Consider the following 10,261-nt stretch of genomic DNA (forward strand, 5'->3'; position numbering starts at 1 on the left):
GATGCTGCCTTAGAATCAACCCTTGGAATTGTCGACAATAATGTATCAGAGGCATAATTTGCATTGAGACGACTACTCCTTCGTATAATACCAACGGATGCGGTTGAATGTTGTGCGCTTTATGCAAAATACCTTATTTTATGGACATCTTATTATGAGGGCTTGAGCATTTACAAAGCTGACTTCATAAAACTGTCGCACGGTCTCGGAACAAAGTAAATGACTTTTAATCCCTCAGTTTGAAACCATTATCTACACCCGTGTTGACTGGGTATTTTAGCGTTTCGCTAAGTCAATGTATCTTGTAGTTATACTCGTAATAACTGAGTAAGTAGAATTTGTTCTCATCGGATTCTCAGAACTTTGCTCGCGGGTGGCGTTTCTACTGAACTGCTTATAAATCGATTTAGTAGAGAGTAAACAGAATGTTCGCTGCTTGGGCATAGAAACAAACTTATTATTAATTAATAAAATTTATTAACACTAATGAACAAGAATCTCGAATATTTTGATGAGAGAGACTAGAAAATTTACAAATATTAAATATCAGACAGGATTTTAGTCTAAACTTTGGAATAATATTAAATTGGTAGTAATAAAAGTATTCGATACTACGAATAGAGGTCAGATATCTAGACTTGTTTCATATTTTTTGCTCTGTTATCCTTTATTGTAGGTAGGTATGTAACTATGTAATCGCTATGTAAAATGAAACTCCTCTTAGTTAGGTATCTTACCTCCTTCATTTTGTTAGGTTAGTTTATGTCTTGATTGATATCTTTACCAATTTCAGAAATACTACACTCGCGAGTAAAAATATGGAATCACCCTATTTATTCCGAGCGATCATAAGAACTAAATGACTAATAGAAGATCAATAAAAAGGGTACCATTTTAAAGGAGATATTATAAACTTAAAATTGATACCATAGATACATTCATTCATTGATAGTCATTCAGTTCTTAAGACCGGTCGGAACATAAAGGGGTGATTCCATACTTTTGCTCGTAAGTATAGTTGGCACCTACAGCAGATATTATATCAGACTTTAGCAACTATGACAACTGCATAATACAGCACAGTGTAGACCTTGATTTGTCCTAACTCCGTACCATACAAGTCTTCGATTCAACCTCTTGCATTGGCACTGACGCTTTTTGCCAATAGCACAGACCAGAAAAACGCGGATCCAGTTTAATGTCTGTCATCCATGGTGGACAATACCGAAGGCAGGCCGCGTGTCCCCGGGCCCGAGCGGTGACGTCACGTCCCACTGCGCGCGCGCAAGGACCGTGACGCCGCTTCCGGCGCAGTTTCCGCCTTCCACCACAAATTATGTGAACTGTTCGATCTAATTTTTCATTTCGTTATCTAACCTCATTGCCAGGTATTAGCCATTGAGCTGCGGTATTGAACGTGCACTTGGAAGCAAATGAATCGTACATAATGGGGTATTGTGAGACTAGTTTCTGCTCGCGGATTTATCGCTTGTTCCACGACCAAAATCTTATTTGAAAGGTAGAGCAAGAACTGGTAATAATTACAAGATACAAAGTAACACTTGAAATACTTATGCAGTAAATATTTTCAACATTTATTTGAGAAATGGTGGCTTTTCCAAGTTTTATGCGAAAATCTATTACATTATGTACTTATTACTCTACCTTCATGAAACATTCTTACTTAAAACTACCCATTTAATTTCGGTTCCAATAATATAGTTTGTGGCAGTTTTCATACTAAGTTTTGTAATAAATCTAAAAACCGCATGCGATATCGATTTATTTGCTTGAGTGCATATCACTTATTTGGCTTGGAGATTGCAGTGTCGCCAACTCCCAAGGTTTCCCGCTTGCGGTTAGACCAAAAACCCGTTGCTAGAAATTGACCAAACCTGTTATCTCGTATTATGTAACGGTCTGTGTTTGAATTTTGTATTTATGTTAATAAATTTTTATTTTACACTAGCGGCCGCCCGCGACTTCGTACGCGTGGATCCCGTTTTACCCCCTTCATCTATCTTACGCGGTTTAGATTTTTTCATAAATGTTTTTTCCCGCTAACTCCCGTTCCCGTTGGAATTTCGCAATATCCTGTTGTAACTAAGCTTTAAGTTTACTAAGGGACCTGCATGCCAAATTTCGAGCGTCTAACTTAAGCGGTTTAGATTTTTCATACAAAAGGATTTTCCCGGTAATTCCTGTTCCTGTGGGAATTTCGGGAATTCCTTTCTTAGTGCACCTCTACGGTACCTAAGCTACGTTCCTTATAAATTTCAAGTGCCTACGTTTAGCCGTTTAGGCTGTGCGTGGGTATGTCAGTGAGTCAGTCATACAAAAGGAATTTCCCGCTAATTCCAGTTCCCGTGGGAATTTTGCAATATCCTGTTGTAACTAAGCTTTAAGTTTACTAAGGTACCTGCATGCCAAATTTTAAGCGTCTAACTTACGCGGTTTAGTTTTTTTCATACAAATGTTTTTTCCCGCTAACTCCCGTTCCCGTGAGAATTTTGCAATATCCTGTTGTAACTAAGCTTTAAATTTACTAAGGTACCTGCATGCCAAATTTCAAGCGTCTATCTTACGTGGCTTAGATTTTTTCATACAAATGTTTTTTCTCGCTAATTCCCGTTCCCGTAGGAATTTTGCAATATCCTGTTATAACTAAGCTTTAAGTTTACTTAGGTACCTGCTTGCCAAATTTCAAGCGTCTAACTTAAGCGGTTTAGATTTTTCATACAAAAGGATTTTCCCGCTAATGCCCGTTCCCGTGGGAATTCCTAAGTATCCTATAACCTGCCCAGGAGTATGAAGAATAATTGTACCAAGTTTCGTTAAAATCCGTCGAGTAGTTTTTGTTTCTATAAGGAACATACAGACAGACAGACAGACAGACAGACAGACAGACAGACAGACAGACAGACAAAAATTTTACTGATTGCATTTTTGGCATCAGTATCGATCACTAATCACCCCCTGATAGTTATTTTGAAAATATATTTCATGTACAGAATTGACCTCTCTACAGATTTATTATAAGTATAGATGTGTCTATTCTATTCAGATTTTTGACATGCTATTAACATAATTGTGGTCTTTAATTATTATTATGGACTATAATTTACCTTTTAAAATTTGTTTAATTAGCATGTTACGAACTTGCCTGCAATTACTCCAATGTTTTGATGTTAATTCATAATTTCTAGTTTGTTAAATTACAAGTCACTATCATTATGGGACAGATGCTCTTTTAACTCATAGACAGTCAAGTGGTCGCAATCGCACGAAATTACGCACAATTGATTCCCATTGTCTGGTACTTAAATAAATACTAGCAAATTGAGACAATGGAAATCTAGGCACAGTCATTGAGTTTTCGAAAAATCCTCGTACAAAACTAACATTACATAAGATAAGAACAGTCCTGCTACGCCTAGTAAACTCATTCAACGCGCAGTAAACACTTGTTACGCACGTAAAACGTAACTGTATCAATGATTGAACAGTTTTCTCCTTCCTCGCATTAACTGCCGTGGCTAATGGCTCTGGAAGCTATGCAAATGTGTGTGCGTAGATGCATACATATAGGCTGGACACTTACACAACACTTGCGGCAATGATCCGAATGTCAACAGAAGTCCGATCATATGCCACCAGCACATTGATTGGACTTGGAAACTAAACTATTACACGTAGAGTTCGTTCGTTTCAGCCAAATGATGTACACTGCTGGAAAAAGATAACACGTAGAGTAAAATGTGTGAAACAAAATTAGGCAACTTAGCTTAAGTACGATTAGAATATTGTTATCAATACAAGTAAAAGCAAAGTAACAACTGTAAGAGATAATTGAGATGATTATGGTTCAACTGAAGGTAATGAATGAAGACAGATAGCTAATTCACAGGTCATTACTTCAGTAGGAGCTCTTGACGGCATTTTACCTATGCATTCACTATTCTTCATCTTGACAGGCAGTGACAATAGATAGAGGTGAATAATTTAAGCAATTGCTTACTTATGTTTATGTAATAAATAAAAACACCGGAGCGTTGTTAGGGTTACAATAACACCACTCCAGTAACTTTATTTACACGGTACAAAACGCGACATTTCCCGTGTTATAAACTCAAACTATTGTCCCATTGTCTGATCAGTCAATGAATCACGGCAAGAGAGAACGTTTACAGAAAACCAATACGTGCGTGTGGCAACCGCAGGAAACCAAAGCCGCTGCGCCGGCGCACCGCCGATGCTCGGGCTCGAGTGACATATTGCCACACGATACCGCATTATCGGATTTCGACGCGCACTTTAATTAGTGCGAGAAGTGTCTGCCTGCTCATCGAGACGACTTAGAAAACGGTATACGGATGTATTTATACATCACAAACATGCTCACTTGGTCGTTACAACCGATACGAACTAAATCACAATACGATCTCTATTGTTCTAAAAGTTAATTTCGGTTTTTTTTATCAATAATGTTCATTAGCATTGTTGTGTCGCTTGTTAACGTATTTCTCTGTAATTCATGTTAATAACACTGTTTCCAATATGTGGGATAATTGCACAGTGCGAACGTGTATTTAACTATGAAACTGTTAATTGCTGGGTTTCGTTGCATACGATTTGCTGAATACCAGTGTAATTTCAGTTTTGTATAATTGTATGCGTAAATAGGTCGCCAAAAACGTACCCGAAGAGAAAGTGTTGTCTAACAATGAGAGGTAACCTTTCTGAAACACGTCTTGCATTTGAATTAAAATATCGCCCGACTTAATCCACGACGAACTGGATCACATGAGCTGTGAATTAAACAGGCGTGAGGTTAAGCTTTATAGTGAAAGTGTCCCACTCGGAGAACAATCGATTCTCGCTCTTTGAGGCGTCACTAAGACGTATGATAGATATCACAGCCTTCCTAGAAGCTATTTCGCAACACAACCACCCAGACTTTCATAGCATGCTGCCAGAGATAGCTAACTCCAACTAGGTTATGAGAATTCAGATTAGAATGAGGATCATTTCGATTTTTAGCTGTGAATGCAGATTTATAGGGCTAAGAAATCCTTAATACACAGTCCAAAAAGTTTTGTTCTACGACAAAAATTGACGAAGTTATGGCCAAATTACTAAAAAAGTTCACTGACCGCCCGGCGCGGGGACGATGACGTCATTATATCCGATCCGAACGCTGCCGGCGTACTGCGTGGATAGAAAATATTTTTTTCTAACCAAACTATCAGTTTTAGAGAAAAACTTGTAATGACATTTATTCATCAGAATAAAGTAAGCTATCGATAGGTAATTTTTAAAAATAGAAATTGTTAAAAATAACGCAAAAAAATCCATACGCTCATACGATTCAATGGAACGCAGAGACGCGATTGGGGTCTCCGCGGTGGTATATTTGGCGATTTATTCAGATAATAAAGTGTTCATAAGTGTTGTTGGAGTCATATCTTCTTCCAAGTAAAATATAAAAATGTATAAGTATTAATTTATTTACTTCTAACAATAAGGTATAGCTGAGGCAGATACACTCTGCCTAGGCTACAAGACATTGCTATGAAGATCATTTCGATGTACACGCAATACCTACCTGTTATTTAGTTTTTCTGAGTTAAACCTACGTACCTACCTATCTATTCGCCGTTCCCATGGGCGGGCCAGCTGCTGCAGGAAAGGACAGCTGCTCCCTCCTGGAAATCTATTTAATCTTAGCCTAGAAGCTGGGTATGACTCCCCCGCCCCCCTTCCTCTCCCTAGGTCATAAGCTGAGCATGACTTCCCCCTCGGCCAGAAGTTGGGTATGATTTAAAAATTACTGGTCGATAGGTTACTTTATTTTGATGAATAAATGTTATTAAAAGTTTTTTTCTAAAACTGATAGTTAAGCTGGAAAAAAATATTTTCCATCCCAATAGTACGCCGGCTGCGCTCGATTCGGATATAGTGACGTCACGCGGCCCTGCGTACGTTGACTTTTAGCGGCAAAAACGGTCTATGTTTATTACTTAATATCTTCGTAAGTAATGGTCCGATTTGGATAATTCAAAAAGTTATATCTTTCTTATGTCTTAAAGATTAACGTAGATACTAGTTTTATTGAATTTTCTACAACAGTACTGATCCTCATTGTCATTTTCTGACTCTACATCATTCATGTGATATGTCTACCTTCAATGTCTCTCTTAGATTTTATTTACCCACTCAATCATTATCGTACATTATTCGTTCATGATTCATGAACTACGGATATTACGGGTGGTTATCGGTGATACTATCATCAACGAGATTGAGTGCTCATGACGTCATAATCATTTGTTGATCGTTGTTAACTAATCACTATTTCCTACGCAATACTGAGAGACGTAAATAAGTTTGGTTACTTTGAGGGAAGCTTTTTTGAAGTGACTAGCAGCCAGAGAGCAGAAATAACAGGAGTAGCAGCGCGCGTTTATTTCCATACAAAAAAATTTCGCCATTTCCTGAGGGGGACGAGGTAATGACATTTGTGTAACAGCTGATGGCGCTGAGACACTATCGATATTTTTGTCGATGAGAATCATTGCTCTATGGTTCATAGTCTATGGCTCGTTTAAAAAAATGATATGAATTAATTTATTATCCTATGGGAGATTCAAATTTCAGATCTCTATTTAAAGGAAAATACGCAAAAGTTTGGCATTTCTTCCCTAGCACGAATACGAATTGTGAAAGTTAAGAGTTATATGAAAAAAACTAAAAAGTCATTTATATAGGCTCTTAAAAAGCACTTTTACACGTCCCAGTATTAACCCTACCACCATTACCCTACACTACCCATGAAATAGGTACCTAATATTCTTATATACCAAACATGACCCACGGCCATACTCCCTTGGCAAAGGGGATCGACTATCAGCCTTAGGCCCGGTTTCCACCAAAGCAGAGCGGTACGGAGACGAGAGATGTACGACGAAGCTGGCAGGCTATTTCCACCAAAGCGGAGCGGAGAAGAGCGCAGCGGTGCTGAGACGAGAGGAGATGCGTGAGCTGTGCGTAGCTGTTAGCTGTCAGTCTATTGCTATCTATGAAATACCGCACCGCTCCGCACAACTCCACACCGCTCCGCTCTTCTCCGCACCGCAAGGCAGCGTCAAATTCTATAGAAAATCAAGTGCACCTGATTCTTCTCCTCTTGATTCATTTCCATCGAAGCGGAGGGGAGTGAAGATGTGCAAATAAGGGAATCTGATTGGATTCAAAAAACTTCTCTGCTCCACTCCGCCTTAGTGTAAACCGGGCCTTAGAGGATGAACAAGAGGTGGCATTTTGAGCATTCATGCTCTTTCAATATTCTTTATTACTTTAGCGTATGTGAAGGTACATAGAAGGTTAGTAGTAAGTAAGGTCAATGTCGAAATTCAACTTTCAAAGATGGTACGGAACTCTGTTTTAATTTTCTTTTGTTCGGTTTATACGTAAAATTATTTACAGGAGAGAAGTAAATCTTTCTAACAATACAATCACCAAGTCGATGTCGATATCGATATTTCATATTGTGCTGTACCACACTAAAATTTCCGCTGGGTGGCCAGCGTATTGAAATAAAAATGTACACACTTTTGACTGACCATAATAAGTAAAATAATGAAACAGGCAAATTCCACGAACATAATTAATTGTATTATTACAAACGTTTGGATATAGGATTTATTTACATTAATTAATTAATATATTGGCCAAAGCTGTTATTGGCATTCATACACACTAAACTTCTTTAAGTAAGATTTTCATATAATTACTTTGTATGTAATGTTGTTGGTATGCCTCATTAGATAAATAAATAAATAAATTTTCCAGACTGGCAAAAAAGGAAAGTGAGAAAAACTGAAAAACTTAATTTCAATTTTTATTTACAGAGCAAGAAACTATTAAAAGCCTTGTTTCGAAGGTTAACAAAAATATTCCTACACATTTTTATTATAATAAGTACTTACATTATACACATGACTTGAACAGATAGAGAAAAATGGTGAAAAATACAAATATTATTTATTATTATAGTATATAATAAGATCTTATTGATTTTTAAAGTGTATTAATTTCGTGTATAGATGTCTAATGCATTTCTTCGGTTCAGTCTTCTTGGACAAATAGTTTACTCTAATAATGAAATACTTTTGTATCACCATTTTTGCAAGTTCAATATTATGGACAATAAAATCACTATCAAAATAATGACTTTCGATGTTTGGAAACAATTGTCGACCAACAAAATGTTTTAACACTCTAATGGTAACCCATTGTGGCGAACAAGAGGGCTTAACTTTTTTATCGTCGCTTATATGTTTTCGGATTTCCACTTCACAAAGACGACATAATTCAATAACTTCTTTCGATGCGTACTTTAAGCCACCTCGACTTTTTTGGTGTATTAAACTTTTGTCATTTGGCTCCCCACATAAACCTTTTATGCATGTACTGCATTTGATTTTTTTAATAAGAGAAAAAACTACATAGCCCGCTATATATTCCACTACCTTTTCTCCAAAAGGCGATAAGAACGTTTCGATCTCTATTTCTGAAATCATATCACCTTCATCTGAAGATTCACCCGTTGAAAATGTCGTTGTTTCTATTTGTCGGGAGGTGGAATTAATTCTTTCAATTGCTGATCCACAGCTAAGTATCGTGATTTTTTCCAGTGGGATACAGTTCGTGCCTCTTTCATTTCTGTTTAACTCAGTGTGGATTAATATTTTTTTATATATGGATTCAAACTGACGAGCAGTTGGATTATCGGAATGACCACCATGGCTTCGAACAACCGAAAAAAAAATCTCCAAATGATCCTGGCTTATTTTATGTAATGGTAAATAAGTTAGCTGTGTATTTGACGCCAACACCAAATTTTCAAACAGCCGTTTTGTACTTTCGATTCATACCAAAAATCCGAGGAAACCAGTGTATCGAGGCGATTTTAAAAGATTTACTCTATTGAAATCATTTTTGCGATTTGGAACGTCGGTCTCCAAATTCAATAGAATTGTTTTGGCTTCATTTAATTTAGAAAAAGCCTTCTCATAGTTTTTTAAATTTAAAGCTTGCTTAAACCCACTACCCCTAGTTTTACAGTCAAGAATGTCGAACAAATCGTTGATTAACTTTAAAAAATCTGCTGTCGCATCAGCATTTTTGAAAGTGGCTAGTTCCAAAATATTACTACAAAATAGTAATGCATCGGCTACACTCGTGCTGAAGAGCTGAGCTGCAAGGCGAACATTCATGATTTTGGTTTTAAAAAAAATATGATTAGCCTTCAATTTGTTAGCCATGTAAATAAGTTCCTGATCCTGTAATTCATGTAAATTCTGAATATATGACCAGACAATTTTTTCACCAGAGTTAGTTTTGACTAAAAAGTTAAAATGCTCGAATGCATTACGAACTAATTTTAACATATGGCAGGGGTCTAAAAAGAAAAAAATGTTTTGGCCAGTTTGCGGGTCTAAAATTGTGGTCTGTAAATTATTTTCATCCAAGCAGCAGCCCAGCTCTTCAGCCATAGCAAGATTCGCTTTGGTTCCGTCGCAGGTCAGTGCTTTGATTTCGACACCTGTTTCGTGAACTAAATGAAATGCTTGAGTCAGTTCACCATTTACGCCCTTTACTAAAAAGTATGCAATGGGGAGTTTCCAGGTGGTATTTATACCTACTAATAAAAATACCAACACGTCAGTTGCTTCATCCGAGTTATCGGTTAAAAAATCAAACCCAAAATCGACGTAACCGTAATATCTTTGATTGCTTGCTACATATTCCGTTGTCTGTTTAATTTTCATTTCGTCGATTATCAAAGTACAATAAATTTTCTTCTCAGGGTTACTTTCGGCTCTTAACTTTAATGCTACAAGCGCTTCCTTCGTGAACCCTGGCTTCCCGTCTATTGAGCTATACCACTTTGTTATAGTTCTCGGAGCAGGCAAGCATGTCCCAAAAGTTTTCCGCACATATCTGTAAGCTTTTGGTGAGTAAAAATGTAATGTCAAAGCGAAAGACCTCAGAGCAGGCGAATATTGGGTGGTAGGTGTTTTTCCTGTTTTGCTTTTGATTAGTCGTCTGTTCAATAGTTCTTTTTCCTCGATACTAATTTTGTCCAAGGCTTGTCTTTGGTCTCTTTGAATTAGAGATTTTTTTGTCAAGTCATCCAGTATTTCTTTTAGTCCTGTAACTTTTTTCTTCAAATATCTTCTTTGTGATTGTAGTCGTT

The sequence above is a fragment of the Ostrinia nubilalis genome, chromosome 6 (assembly GCF_963855985.1).
Source record: "Ostrinia nubilalis chromosome 6, ilOstNubi1.1, whole genome shotgun sequence".
Lineage (NCBI taxonomy): Eukaryota > Metazoa > Arthropoda > Insecta > Lepidoptera > Crambidae > Ostrinia > Ostrinia nubilalis.